We start from the raw sequence: 15,760 nt of genomic DNA on the forward strand, positions 1-15,760 counted from the left end.
GGGACTCTCAAGAGTCTTCTCCAACACCACAGTTCAAAAGCATCAGTTCTTCAGCACTCAGCTTTCTTTATGGTCCAACTCTCACATCCATACATGACTACTGGAAAAACTATAGCTTTGACTAGACGGACTTTTGTTGGCAAAATGCTGTCTATGCTTTTTACTCTGCTGTCTATGTTCATCATAGCTTTTCTTCCAAGGAGCAAGTGTCTTTTAATTTCGTGGCTGCAGTCATGCTGCAGTGATTTTGAAGCCCCCCAAAATAAAGTCTGTGACATTTCCTCCACTGTTTCCCCATCTATTTGCCATGAAGTGATGGGACTGGATACCATGACCTTAGTTTTTCAAATGTTGAGTTTTAACCCAGGTTTTTCACTCTCCTCTTTCACTTTCATCAAGAAGTTCTTTAGTTCCTCTTTAGTTTGTGCCATAAGGATGGTGTCATCTGCATATTTGAGGTTGTTGATATTTCTCCCTGAAATCTTGATTTCAGCTTGTGCTTCATCTAGCCCTGCTTTTTGCATGATGTACTGTGCATATAGCTTAAATTACACAGTGACAGTATACAGTCTTGACATACTCTTTTCCCATGTTGGAATCAATCCACTGTTCCATGTCCAGTTCTATTTCTTGACCTTCATACAGATTTCTCGAGAGGCAGGTAAGGTGGTCTTGTATTACCATCTCTCTAATAATTGTCCACAGTTTGTTGGGAGCCACACAGTCAAAGCCTTTAGCGTAGTCAATGGAGCAGAAATAGATTTTTTTTTTAAATTCCTAATTCCTTTGCTTTTTCTTTGATCCAGCGGATGTTGGCAATTTCATCTCTGGCTCCAATGCCTCTTCTAAATACAGCTCGTACATCTGCAAGTTCTTGGTTCACATACTGTTGAAGCCTAGCTTGAAGGATTTGAGCATTACCTTGTTAGAATGTTAAATGAGCACAATTGTGTAGTGGTTTGAGCAGTCTTTGGCACTTCCCTTCTTTGGGATTGGAATGAAAACTGACATTTTCCAGTCCTGTGGCCACTTCCGAGTTTTCCAAATTTGCTATGACATGAGAAGGCGATGGCATCCCACTCCAGTACTCTTGCCTGGAAAATCTCATGGACGGAAGAGCCTGATGGGCTGCAGTCCATGGGGTTGTGAAGAGTCTGACACGACTAAGCGACTTCCCTTTCACTTTTCACTTTCATGCATTGGAGAAGGAAATGGCAACTCACTCCATTGTTCTTGCCTGGAGAATCCCAGGGACAGAGGAGCCTGGTGGGCTGCCATCTATGGAGTCACAGAGTTGGACATGACTGAAGTGACTTAGCAGAAGCAGCAGCGAGTGCACCATTTCAATAGCATCATCTTTTAGGATTTGAAATGGCACAGCTGGAATTCTGTCACTGCCACTATCTTTGTTTGTAGTGGTGCTTCCAAAGGCCCACTTGACTTCACACTCCAGGATATCTGACTCCAGATGAGTGATGATACCATCGTGGTTATCTGGGTCATTAAGATCTTTTTCTGTATATTTCTTCTGTGTATTCTTGCCACCTCTTCTTAATATCTTCTGCTTCTGTTAGGTCCATATCATTTCTGTCCTTTATTTAGCCCATATTTGCATGAAATGTTCCCTTGGTATCTCTAGTTTTTTGAAGAGATCTCTAGGCTTTTCCATTCTATTGTTTCCCTCTCTTTCTTTGCATTGATCACAGAGGAAGGCTTTCTTATCTCTCCTTGCTATTTTTTGGAACTCTGCACTCAAATGGGTATATCTTTCCTTTTCTCCTTTTTCTTTTGCTTCTCTTCTTTTCTCAGCTATTTTTAAGGCTTCCTTAGACAACCATTTTGTCTTTTTGCATTTTTTTCCCTTGGAGTTTGTTTTGATCACCACCACCTGTACAATGTTATGAATCTCCATTCATTGTTCTTCGGCACTCTATCTGTCAGATCTAATCCCTTGAATCTATTTGTCACCTCCACTGTATAATCATAGGGGATTTGATATAGGCCATACCTGAATGTTTTCACTAGTGGTTTTCACTACTTTCTTCATTTTAAGTCTGACTTTTGCAATAAGGAGTTCATGATCTGAGTGACAGTCAGCTTCTTGTCTTATTTTTGCTGTCTCTGTAGAGCTTCTCCGTCTTTGACTGCAAAGAATATAATCAATCTGATTTCAGTATTGACCAGCTGGTGGTGTCCATGTCCATGTACATCTCTTATGTTGTTTGAAGAGGGTGTTTGCTCTAACTAGGATGTTCTCTTGGCAAAACTCTGTTAACATTTGCTTTGCCTCATTTTGTACTCCAAGGCCAAATTTTCCTGTTATCCCAGGTATCTCTTGACTTCCTACTTTTGCAGTCCAGTCCCCTATCATGAAAAAGACATCTTGGTTTTGTTTTGGTGTTATTTGTAGAATGTCTTGTAGGGCTTCACAGAACTGTTGAGCTTCTTCAGCATTAGTGGTTAGGGCATAGACTTGAATTTTTATGATATTGAATAGTTTGCCTTGGAAACTGACAGAGATCATTTTGTCGCTTTTGAGACTGCACCCAAGTACTGCATTTTGAACTCTTTTGTTGACTATGATGGCTACTCCATTCTTTCTAAGGGATTCTTTCCCACAGTAATAGATACAATAGTCATTTGAATTAAATCCACCAATTCCAGTCCATTTTAGTTCACTGATTCCTAAAATGTCGATGTTGACTCTTGCCATCTCCTGTTTGACTACTTTCAATTTACCTTGATTCATGGACCTAACATTCCAGATTGCTGTGCAATATTGTTCATTACAGCAATGGACTTTACTTCCATCACCTGTCACATCCACAACTTGGCGTTTTTGTTTTTTGTGTTTTTTTTGGCTTGCCCTCTTCATTCTTTTTGTAGCTATTTCTCCACTCTTCTCCAGTAGCATATTGGATACCTACCAACCTGGGAAATTCATCTTTCAATGTCATATCTTCTTGTCTGTGGTTTGCTAATATCCTACAGATTAAAACTCCCTGAATAAGTACATTTCATGGCTCCAGGGCTCCCTAATAAAATGGGGGTTTTGATGATGGCCATTCTGACCAGTGTAAAGGGATATATCATTGTAGTTTTAAGTTACATTTTTCTAATGGTTAGAGATGCTATCACATTTTTATGTGCTTTTTAGCCATCCATATATTTTCTTTGGAGAAATATTTATTTAGATCTTCCACCTATTTTTTATTTGGAATATTTGTCTTTTGATATTGAGCTGCATGAGTCATTTGTATATTTTGGAGATTAATCCATATTGCTTGCTTAATTTGTAAATATTTTCTCCCATTTTAAGTATGATCTTTTCATTGTGTTTACAGTTTGTTTTGCAAAAGTGTCTAAGTTTAACTAGGTACCATTTTAGAAGAGAGAATATAATGTTTGTCAGAATGAAAATTAATGTGTAAGATTAAAAATTTGAAAAAATGTTATTAATGTAAACAAGAAAAATCAGTAAATATAAAATGATTTCTAAAACATACACCAGAAAACTTTATTTTTTAAATTTAAGATCTGATTATTTGTAAAGAATGTATGATGTCAACCTCAGTGTCTCTATTTCAGAGAGAAAACAGAATGCCAGAGGTATACATTCTTACTCAAATTTTTTTTTAAAGTTTCCATTGGAAAAAAAAAATAAAGTTTCCATTGATCTTGAAAAGTATGGGGATGAGCAATTTTATAAACATCAGGACATTAAAATATGTTAATGATTTAAAGACGACCATGTGTTTGCCAGTCTGGAAGTGTCTGGAAAGCATGCAATAGCAGTTGCCTCCTCTAAAACTAACAAAGTGGGGGAAGGAAAATTATGTAAGATTGCCTTCTGGCTGGCCCCCCATAAAAGAACTGATTTTCTGAAAATCTCCACAGAAACTAATCAGAGCCCTGTGCTTCAGGATTTCAGTCTCAGTCAACAGCAATGTTTGAGTCAAAGCTCCATCCCACCTGGATGGTGCCTGATGCATCCTCCAAACATAGGCTCTACCAGGCCACTGAGCTGCAGCTGTGAGCCTCAGACATTGGAGTGTTATAGGTCTAGAGGGAGGCCATTTTCCCACTGAACATAAAGCCTGAGATGAGATGATGGGCTAAATCATACTTGTTTCCCCTCCATATCATATTACTTGTGCCCTGTACTCAGTTTCACCAGGGAAAGAGCTAGTGTTTCCTTACTTGTGCTCTTTCAAAGCCCAATAGCTAAAGGTTCCATGTCCAGGATCTGATATTCAGACCCGTTGCCCGTATCTCTGTGCACTGTTGTAGAATGCTTTGTGAATACTATTGTTTTTGTCACTGAAATTTTTCCCAGTTAGTGTTAATGCTTCATGAATTCAATACAAAAAGTTAGAACAGAATTATAACTTTTGCTATGAAAAATGAGTCATCAGCTCACAGGGAAGAGTTTGGTTTCTTTGGCAGGTTTCTACTCTCAAAATTTCTCTGCACATCATTCCTTTCCTACCCCCTTCCACTTCCCCTCTTATTCCTTTCCTTCCTTCCTACCTCTTCCTTTTCCAAACCACGAATGCTATTCATTCTCTTTAAGTTGAAGATTTTTTTTCCATTTCCTCTAAAGCACTCAAATATAAACAAATCTTTTTTCCACACATACTCCTAAAATCTTAGTTAATATTTAGCAATATAGACTGTAATATCATTTTGTATAATTACTTAAACTTCTTTATTTCTAAAAATTTTATCTCAAATTTCTGGCATAGAAGTATCACTAGAATCTATGTCTTCATTATAAAGGTTGTAATAGCAGTAGTATTTGTGATAGTAGTATTTATCAGAAACCAGAAGCAAGGGTTTATAGCATCTTATTTAAATTAAAGAGGAAAAAGATTTTAAATAGTCTTTATTACTCAAAATTATATTCAATCAGCCATTTAGCCACCTATGTCTCTGTTCTTTCTTCTTAAATCAATATGAAATCATATCTTGCATTTTAATATTTTAATTATTTAACTTTATAACTAGACAAAGTCTTAAGTCCCAGACCATTCTGTTCTGCCTTTCGGAATGGTTTTAGGAAACTTTTGTTGCACAGTGGGGAGAGAGGATTAAGGAAAACAGATGAGGGAGTGAGCAATGGGATGAAACAGGTAATATTAAACTTGCAAAAGACAGGTTCATGATTGGAATAAGAAAACTAGATGGGGACAAAATGAGACACAGGTGAGAGAACATATATTTGCTTGTATAAAGTGATACTGTCTATAGAGCTAACAGAAAAAATAAACTGATTATCAAATGACAAAATTTAACCTAGATTCACATAAGTAATTTAGTATGAAGAAAGATTTGTAAGGCTTGAATGAGGGAAGGGAATAAACGTAAAGGAACTGCTAATTTCAGTGCTAGAGTGTGCAGAAGGAAATATAAAAATATTTTTAAAAATTGATTTTACTAACAACAAAATACCAGAAAGATAAATTTAGAAAGTGATTACATTTACAATGGTATAAAAAAATAAAATAAAATACTCAAGAATAAACCTACTTAAGAACACAAAAATCTGTACTCCAAAAATTATAGCATGCTGATGAAAGAAATGGAAGAACACACAAATGGATATAAAGATATACCCATGTTCTTATTGGAAGAATTATTATTGTTAAAAGGACACAAGGCAAGCTACAGATTCAATGCAATCCTATCAAATTATCAATGCCATTTTTTCACAGAACTAGAGCAAAAAGTCCTTCAATTTATATGGAAACACAAAAGACATCAAAAAGTCAAAATAATCTTGAGAGAGAAGAATGAAGTTGAATGAATCAGGCTCCCTGGCTTCAGACTGTACTACATAGCTATAGTAATCAAAACAGTATGCTACTGGCACAAAAACAGACACACTGATCCATGGAATAGGACAGAAAGTCCAGAAGTACATCCAGGCATTTATGGTCTACAGAAAGGCACTAGTGGTGAAGAACCAGCTTGCCAATACCAGAGACGTAGGAGATGAGGGCTCGATCTTTCTGTTGGGAAAATCCCCTGAAGGAGGGCATGGCGACCCACTCTAGCATTCTTGCTGAGAGAATCCCATGGACTGAAGAGCCTGGCAGGCTACAGTCCATAGGGTCACAAAGAGTTGGACACGACTGAAGCAACTTAGCATGCAGGTACACTATTGATACTATGTATAAAATAGATAACTAATGAGAACCCACAGTATAGCTCTGGGAACCCTACTCAGTTCTCTGTGGTGACCTAAATGAGAAGGAAATCCAAAAAAGAGAAGATACATGTACATTTATTGTGACTCACTTTGCTGAACAGTAGAAACTAACATAACATTGTAAAGCAACTATATACTAAAATAAAAATTAATTTAAAAAAATACAGTGGAGGAAAGACACTGTCTCTTCAGTAACTGATACTGGAAAAACTGGACAGCCACATGTAAAAAACTGAAATCAGAACATGTTTTGAAATATTATACATAAAAATAAACTCAAAATGGACTATACCTAAATGTTCTAAAACTCCTAGAGGAAAACAGGCAGAACACTAGTTTGACATAAATTGTAACAATGTTTTTTGGATCCATCTCCTAGAGTAATGGCAATAATAACAAAAATAAGCAAATTGGATCAAATCAACTTAAAAGCTTTTGCACAGTAAAGGAAGCCATGAACAGAAAATACAACCTATGGAATGAAAAAAAAAATTGTAAATGATGCAACCAGCAATGGATTAATTTTCAAAATACACAAACAGCTCATACAACTTATTGTAAAAGCAAAACAAGCAAAAAAATCACCCAATCAAAAATGGGCAGACACACTATATAGCCATTTCTCTAAAGAAAACATAGAAAATGCAAAAAGCCATATGGAAAGATGCTCAACATAGCCAATTATTAAAGAAATGCAAATCAAAAGTGCAATAAGGTATTACCTCACTTCAGTCAGAATGGCCATCATCAAGAAATCTACAAACAATAAGAAATTCTGGAGAGCATATAGAAAAAAAGGAACCCCACTATACTATTGGTCAGAATATAAACTGGTGCAGTCACTATGGAGAACAGTATGAAAGTTCCTTTAAAAATTAAAAATAAAGTTACCATATGATACTACAATCCCACTCTTGGGCATGTATCCAGAGAAAAGATATATGCAACCCAATTTTTATTGCAGCAATATTTGCAATAGCCAAGGAATAGAATCAACCTAAATGCTGTCTAGGATTGTCATAGTTTTTCTTCCAAGGAGCAAGGATCTTTCTATTTCATGGCTGAAATCATTGTCCAAAGTGATTTTTAAGCCCAAGAAAATAAAATCTGTCACTTTTGCCATTTTTTCCCCATCTATTTGTCATGAAGTAATGGGATTGAATGCCATGATCTTAGTTTTTTAAATATTCTTTTAAGCCAGTTTTTTCACTCTCCTCTTTCACCTTCATCAAGAGGCTTTTTTGTTCCTCTTCACTTTCTGCCATTAGGATAGTGTCATTTGCATATCTGAGGTTATTGATATCTCTACTGGCAACTTGATTACAGCTTGTGATTCATCCAGCCCGGTATTTCACATGATGTACTATGCACAGAAGTTAAATAAACAGGTGAAAATATACTGCTTCCCCAATTTTGAATTAGTATATTGTTCAATGCCCTCTTCCAATTGCTGCTTCTTGACTTGCATACAAGCTTCTCAGGAGACAGGTAAGGTGGTCTGGTATTCCCATCTCTTTAAGAATTTTCCAGTTTGTTGTGATTCACACAGTCAAAGGCTTTAGCATAGCCAATGAAACAGAAGTAGATGCATTTCTGGAATTTCTTTGCATTTTCTTTTATCCAATGGATGTTGGCAATTTGCTGGAGATGAGAATGGCAATCCACTTCAGCATTCTTGACTTGAAAACTCCATTCCATATCATTAAAAAGCCTACAAATAACAAATGCTGCAGACGGTGTGTAGAAAAAGGAAACCTTCTACACCACTGATGGGATTGCAAGTTGGTGCAAACACTGTGGAAGACAATATAGTAGGTCCTCAGAAAACTAAAAGTGAATTACTTTATGATCCAACAATATCACTCATAGGCATCAGTCATTATATTTTTTGCAGCCAAAGATGGAGAAGATCTATACAGTCAGCAAAAACAAGACCGGGAGCTGGCTGTGGCTCAGATCATGAGTACTTTATTGTCAAATTCAGACTTAAATTGAAGAAAGTAGGGAAAACCACTAGACCATTCAGGTATGACCTAAATCAAATCCCTTATGATTATACAGTGGAAGTGAGAAATAGATTTAAGGGACTAGATCTGATAGAGTGCCTGATGAACTATGGACTGAGGTCGTGACATTGTACAGGAGACAGGGATCAAGACCATCCCCATGGAAAGGAAATGCAAAAAAGCAGAATGGCTGTCTGGGGAGGCCTAACAAATAGCTGTGAAAAGAAGAGAAGTGAAAAGCAAAGGAGAAAAGGAAAGATATAAGCATCTGAATGCAGAGTTCCAAAGAATAGTAAGAAGAGATAAGAAAGCCTTCCTCAGAGATCAATGCAAAGAAATAGAGGAAAACAACAGAATGGGAAAGACTAGAGATCTCTTCAAGAAAATTAGAGATACCAAGGGAATATTTCATGCAAAGATGGGCTAGATAAAGGACAGAAATGGTATGGACCTAACAGAAGCAGAAGATATTAAGAAGAGGTGGCAAGAATACACAGAACTGTACAAAAAAGATCTTCATGACCCAGATAATCACGAGGGTATGATCACTCACCTATAGCCAGGCATCCTGGAATGTGAAGTCAAGTGGGCCTTAGAAAGCATCACTACGAACAAAGCTAGTGGAGGTGATGGAATTCCAGTGGAGCTATTTCAAGTCCTGAAAGATGATGCTGTGAAAGTGGTGCACTCAATATGCCAGCAAATTTGGAAACTCAGCAGTGGCCACAGGACTAGAGAAGGTCAGTATTCATTCCAATCCCAAAGAAAGGCAATGCCAAAGAATGCTCAAACTACCACACAATTGCATTCATCTCACATGCTAGTAAAGTAATGCTCAAAATTCTCCAAGCCAGGTTCTCCAAGCAATACGTGAACCATGAACTCATAGGCATATATCTAGACAAAACTATAATTCAAAAAGATATATGCATGCTATGTTCATAGAAGATCCATTAACAATAGACAGAACATAGAAACAGCCTAAATGTCCATTGACAAATGAATGAATAAAGAAGTTGTGGTACAGATATGCAATGAAATACTACTCATCCATGAAAAGGAATGAAATAATGCCATTTTCAGTTACTATTATAACACAGGTGCAACTTGAGATTGTCATACTAAGTGAAGTCAAAAAGTAAAAGACAAACATCATATGATAAAACATATCCATATTTTATATTCCATATAATTCTAAATCACAGAGATAGAGATCAGACTTGTATATATATATACATTCTTTTTGCATTCTTTTCTTGTATTGTTTATCACATGAGATTGGTTATAGTTTCCTATAGTATACAGTAGGACCTTGTTGTTCATCCATTCTATAGATAATTGTTCACCTTCTAACCCCGACCTCCCACTGTATCTTTCTCACAACCCTCTCCCCCTTGGCAACCACAAGTTGGGTTGTAGTCTGGGACTATAGCACAGCTAAAGGAAGATGGGATCAGAGTCATTTTGTCATATGTATTCTTGAAGGACTCAGGAAGGCACATGCTAAACCTTTAAACTATGGCAAATTGGCAGACATAGAACAGGAGGAGAAGGAAGCTCCTGGTAAATTCCTAGATAGACTTAGAGAAGCCCTTCGCAGATTCACTGAGATTGATCCCGAAAGTGAAGAGGGGAGAGTGATCTTATAGGATAGATTTCTCACTCAGTTAGCTCCAGATACCCGCCGTAAGCTATTAAAATGAACGTATGGACCAAATAAGTCTTTAGATACTCTGTTACAACTGGCTCAAACAGTCTATTATGGTAGGGAATATGAGGAAAAGACACACTGGTTACAAATAGAAAAAGCAGTACATCAAGGCTGTATATTGTCACCCTGCTTATTTAACTTATATGCAGAGTACACCATGAGAAACTCTGGGCTAGAAGAAGCACAAGCTGGAATCAAGATTGCCGGGAGAAATATCAATAACCTCAGATATGCAGATGACACCATCCCTATGGCAGAAAGGGAAGAGGAACTGAAAAGTCTCTTGATGAAAGTGAAAGTGGAGAGTGAAAAAGTTGGCTTAAAACTCAACATTCAGAAAACAAAGATCATGGCATCTGTTCCCATCACTTCATGGGAAATAGATGGGGAAACAGTGTAAAGAGTGTCAGACTTTATTTATGGGGCTCCAAAATCACTGCAGATGGTGACTGAAGCCATGAAATTAAAAGATGCTTACTCCTTTGAAGGAAAGTTATGACCAACCTAGTTATTATATTGAAAAGCAGAGACATTACTTTGCCAACAAAGGTCCATCTAGTCAAGGCTGTATGGATGTGAGAGTTGGACTGTGAAGAAAGCTGAGCGCCAAAGAATTGATGCTTTTGCACTGTGATGTTGGAGTTGAAAGTCTCTTGGACTGCAAGGAGATCCAACCAGTCCATTCTGAAGGAGACAGACCTGGGATTTCTTTGGAAGGAATGATGCTAAAGCTGAAACTCCAGTACTTTGACCACCTCATGCGAAGTGTTGACTCATTGGAAAAGACTCTGATGCTGGGAGGGATTGGGGGCAGGAGGAGAAGGGGACAACAGAGGATGAGATGGCCGGATGGCATCACTGACTCGATGGACGTGAGTCTGAGTGAATTCCGGGAGTTGGTGATGGACAAGGAGGCCTGGCATGCTGCGATTCATGGGGTCACAAAGAGTCGGACACGACTGAGCGACTGAACTGAACTGAACTGATGAGGAAAAGAAAGAAAGGCAGAAAAGGAAAAAGGAACAGGTGGAAGTCCTCGCAATGGCTATCAGAACTGTTCTTAAGCAGCCTGATAAAAATGCCCAGAGGGACCCAAGTGAAAAGGGATGGGCTTGTTATTACTGTGGAAAAGAAGGGCACCTCAAGCGGAATTGTCCTCAGGCATCTAAGCTGCCCCTGGCTCCATGTCCGATCTGCAAAGGACCACACTGGAAGAGAGACTGCCCCCAGAGGTGTAGGTCTCAGGGGTCGACTCAAGACAATCAGGACTGAAGGTGCCCGGGGGTCCCCACACTCGCTCCTGTCCTAATTACACCTGAGGAACCTTGGGTATTAATAACTGTGGGGGGCCAATCCATCAATTTCCTTTTAGATACTGGGGCAACTTACTCCATGCTTACTGAAGCCCCTGGCCCACTTTCTTCCCTATCCGCTTCCATAATGAAACTGGACGAGCCAAAATGTATTACTTCATTGTTTCGGTCAGTTGTGACTGGGATCTGGTGCTATTTTCACACAAGTTTCCAATCGTGCCAGAGTCTCCATCACCCCTTTTGGGGAGGGGTATACTGAGCAAAGTCCATGCCTTTGTTTTCATGAATATGGAGCCTTCCCTTTCTCTCCCTTTAATTGAACAAAATGTAAATCCTAGAGTATGGGCTGATGGAAAATCTGTGGGTCGAGCACAAAATGCTATACCTGTAGTTGTCAAGTTCAAAGACCCACACTTATTTCCACATAAGAAGCAGTATCCGCTGAAACCTGAGGTTAAGAAAGGGATAAAACCCATCATCAAAAATTTAAAAGAACAGAGACTATTAATTCCCTGTAACAGTCCATGCAACACTCCTATTTTGGGTATAAAGAAATAAAATGATAAATGGAGGCTAGTTCAAGATTTACAAATAATAAATGAAGCTGTAGTTTCTTTACACCCCGTGGTGCCTAAGCCTTATACTCTATTGTCTGAAATTGTTGAACGAGCCAAATATTTCTCAGTAATTGATTTGAAAGATGCCTTTTATTCAGTGCCTTTGGCAGAGGAAAGTCAATTTCTATTTGCCTTTGAGGACCCTTTGCAGCCAGCTTCTGGACAATCTTGTCCCAGGGATTTCACAACAGTCCTCACTTACTTGGACAAAGTTTGTCACGGGATCTACAAAACTTTAATAACTCCGAAGCAGTGGTGTTACATGTAGATGATATTTTGCTCTGTGCTGAGACAGAGGAAGCTTGTTCATGAGCCTCAGAACCACCTCAGAAGACTTCTTAAACTTGCTGGCAGGCTGCGGTTACAAGGCATCAAGAGAAAAGGCTCAGCTCTGTCAACAATCTGCCAGATATCTGGGCCTAATCATATCAAAGGGACTAGGGCCATAGGCCCCAAGAGAATTAAACCTATACTAAATCATCCCCTACCTATGACTTTAGGACAATTGAGAGAATTTGGGGGAATCACAGATGGCTACTGTCGCATTTAGATTCTGAGTTATGGGGAACTTGCCCGGCCTTTATGTAAACTTATAGCTGAAACTCAGCAGGCCCAAACCAACAAACTGGTTTGGTCTCCAGATACTCAAAAGGCTTTTAAGATTCTTCAGACTGCTCACCTGCAAGCTCCAACTCTGAGCTTGCCCACAGGATCAGAATAAGAAAAGGTGTGGCTTTGGGAGATTTGACACAACCCCGAGGGCCTCACCAGCAACCTATTGCTTATCTAAGCAGAGAATCAGATGTAATTTCACGTGGGTGGCCCCACTGCCTAAGAGTAATTGGGGCAGCGCCTTTATTAGCACCTGAAGCTTTGAAAATAATTAATGGACGAAACCTTACTGTACTGACTTCTCATGATGTGAGTGGAATCTTAAATTCTAAGGTTAATATTTGGATGACAGACAGTAGGCTTCTTAATATCAGTCATTGTTGTTAGAAGGACCAGTAACTAAGCTTAAAGTTTGTGGAATTTTAAATCCTGCCACTTTCCTTCCTGAAAAGGAAAATGAAACACCTGATCATGATTGTTCCCAATTGCTAACTTTAAACTATGCAGCTCGGGAAAATCTAATGGATACCCCATTCGACAATCCTGACATGGAAATATTTACAGATGGCAGTTCTTTTGTTCGGGATGGAAAGCGTAAAGCAGCTTATGCTGTGGTGACTGGTGAACAGGTTCTCCCCCAGGGAACTAGTGCTCAGTTAGCGGAGCTTGTGGCTCTGACCCAAGCTCTAGAGTTAGGCAAAGGACAGTGGGCAAATATCTACACTGATTCCAAGTATGCTTATTTGACTTTACATGCTCATGCTGCAATATGGAAAGAAAGACAGTTTAAAACAGCAACAGGAGAACCTATTAAACATTTCAGAGAGATCGAGAGACTTTTAACTGCTATATATTGTCCTAAAGAAGTAGCTGTTATGCATTGCAAAGGACACAGCAGAGATGGGGATAAAGTAGCTGAAGGTAATCAGCTGGCTGACTGTCAAGCCAGAAAAGCGGTACTTTAGGAAATCCCTTCACTACAGATGCCTTTGATCTGGACAGGTCCCGTAGAACAGGAAAAACCACAATATACTGAGGAAGAACTAGAAAGATATGAGAAAAGAAAAGCAAAGATTACTGATAAAGGATGGTTACAGTCTGAGGATGCACGAAATAATTCCTGAAAGTGCTCAGTGGAAAGGGTTTACACCAGAGTTTTCATTTGGGTGCAGAGAGTACTTACCAGATGGCTTCTTGTTTGTTTGAAGGTAAAAATGTGGTCCACTGGAGAAGGGAATGGCAAGCCACTTCAGTATCCTTGCCTTGAGAACCCCATGAACAGAATGAAAAGGCAAAATGATAGGATACCAAAAGAGGAATTCCCCAGGTCATTAGGTGCCCAATATGCTATTGGAGATCACTGGAGAAATAACTCCAGAAACAATGAAGGGATGGAGCCAAAGCAAATACAATACCCACTTATGGATGTGACTGGTGATAGAAGCAAGATCCAATGCTGTAAAGAGCAATATTGCATAGGACCCTGGCATGTCAGGTCCATGAATCAAGGCAAATTGGAAGTGGGCAAACAAGACATGGCAAGGGTGAACGTCAACATTCTAGGAATCAGCGAACTAAAATGGACTGGAATGAGTAAATTTAACTCAGATGACCATTATATCTACTACTGCGGGCAGGAATCCCTCAGAAGAAATGGAGTAGCCATCATGGTCAACAAAAGATTCCAAAATGCAGTACTTGGATGCAATCTCAAAAACGACAGAATGATCTCTGTTCGTTTCCAAGGCAAACCATTCAATATCACAGTTATCCAAGTCTATGCCCCAACCAGTAATGCTGAAGAAGCTGAAGTTGAACGGTTCTATGAAGACCTACAAGACCTTTTAGAACTAACACCCAAAAAAGATGTACTTTTCATTCTAGGGAACTGGAATGCAAAAGTAGGAAGTCAAGAAACACCTGGAGTAACAGGCAAATTTGGCCTTGGAATGTGGAATGAAGCAGGGCAAAGACTAACAGAGTTTTGCCAAGAAAATGCACTGGTCATAGCAAACACCCTCTTCCAACAACACAAGAGAAGACTCTACACATGGACATCACCAGATGGGCAACACCGAAATCAGATTGATTGTATTCTTTGCAGCCAAAGACGGAGAAGCTCTATACAGTCAACAAAAACAAGACCGGGAGCTGACTGCGGCTCAGATCATGAACTCCTTATTGCCAAATTCAGACTCAAATTGAAGAAAGTAGGGAAAATCGCTAGACCATTCAGGTATGACCTAAATCAAATCACTTATGATTATACAGTGGAAGTGAGAAATAGATTTAAGGGCCTAGATCTAATAGATAGAGTGCCTGATGAACTATGGAATGAGGTTCGTGACATTGTACAGGAGACAGGGATCAAGACCATCCCCATGGAAAAGAAATGCAAAAAAGAAAAATGGCTGTCTGGGGAGGCCTTACAAATAGCTGTGAAAAGGAGAGAGGCAAAAAGCAAAGGAGAAAAGGAAAGATATAAGAATCTGAATGCAGAATTCCAAAGATTAGCAAGAAGAGATAAGAAAGCCTTCTTCAGTGATCAATGCAAAGAAATCGAGGAAAACAACAGAATGTAGAAGACCAGAGATTTCTTCAAGAAAATTAGAGATACCAAGGGAACATTTCATGCAAAGATGGGCTCGATAAAGGACAGAAATGGTATGGACCTAACAGAAGCACAAGATATTAAGAAGAGGTGGAAAGAATACACAGAAGAACTGTACAAAAAAGATCTTCACAACCCAGATAATCATGATGATGTGATCACTCATCTAAAGCCAGACATCTTGGAACCTGAAGTCAAGTGGGCCTTAGAAAGCATCACTATGAACAAAGCTAGTGGAGGTGATGGAATTCCATTTGAGCTATTTCAAATCCTGAAAGATGATGCTGTGAAAGTGCTGCACTCAAGATGCCAGCAAATTTGGAAAACTCAGCAGTGGCCACAGGACTGGAAAAGGTCAGTTTTCATTCCAATCCCAGAGAAAGGCAATGTCAAAGAATGCTCAAACTACCACTGAGTTGCACTCATCTCACACGCTAGTAAAGTAATGCTCAAAATTCTCCAAGCCAGGCTTCAGCAATACGTGAACCTTGAACTCCCTGATGTTCAATCTGGTTTTAGAAAAGGCGGAGGAACCAGAGATCAAATTGCCAACATCTGCTGGATCATCAAAAAAGCAAGAGAGTTCCAGAAAAACATCTATTTCTGCTTTATTGACTATGCCAAAGCCTTTGACTGTGTGGATCACAATAAACTGTGGAAAATTCTGAAAGCGATGGGA

The 15,760-nt window shown here is 38.9% G+C and overlaps 1 long non-coding RNA gene across 1 annotated transcript; it reads right to left on the reverse strand.

The window, feature by feature from the left end:
• Positions 1–2,116: 2,116 nt before the first annotated feature.
• On the reverse strand, positions 2,117–10,569 carry LOC120861661. The gene is made up of 3 exons (XR_005720570.1): positions 10,558–10,569; positions 2,591–2,600; positions 2,117–2,210 (listed from the first exon to the last, which is right to left on the reverse strand). It is a non-coding gene; the product is annotated as an uncharacterized LOC120861661 (long non-coding RNA).
• Between the last annotated feature and the right edge of the window lie 5,191 nt (positions 10,570–15,760).

The sequence above is a fragment of the Oryx dammah genome, unplaced genomic scaffold (genome assembly GCF_014754425.2).
Source record: "Oryx dammah isolate SB20612 unplaced genomic scaffold, SCBI_Odam_1.1 HiC_scaffold_3, whole genome shotgun sequence".
NCBI classification, from domain to species: Eukaryota; Metazoa; Chordata; class Mammalia; order Artiodactyla; family Bovidae; genus Oryx; species Oryx dammah.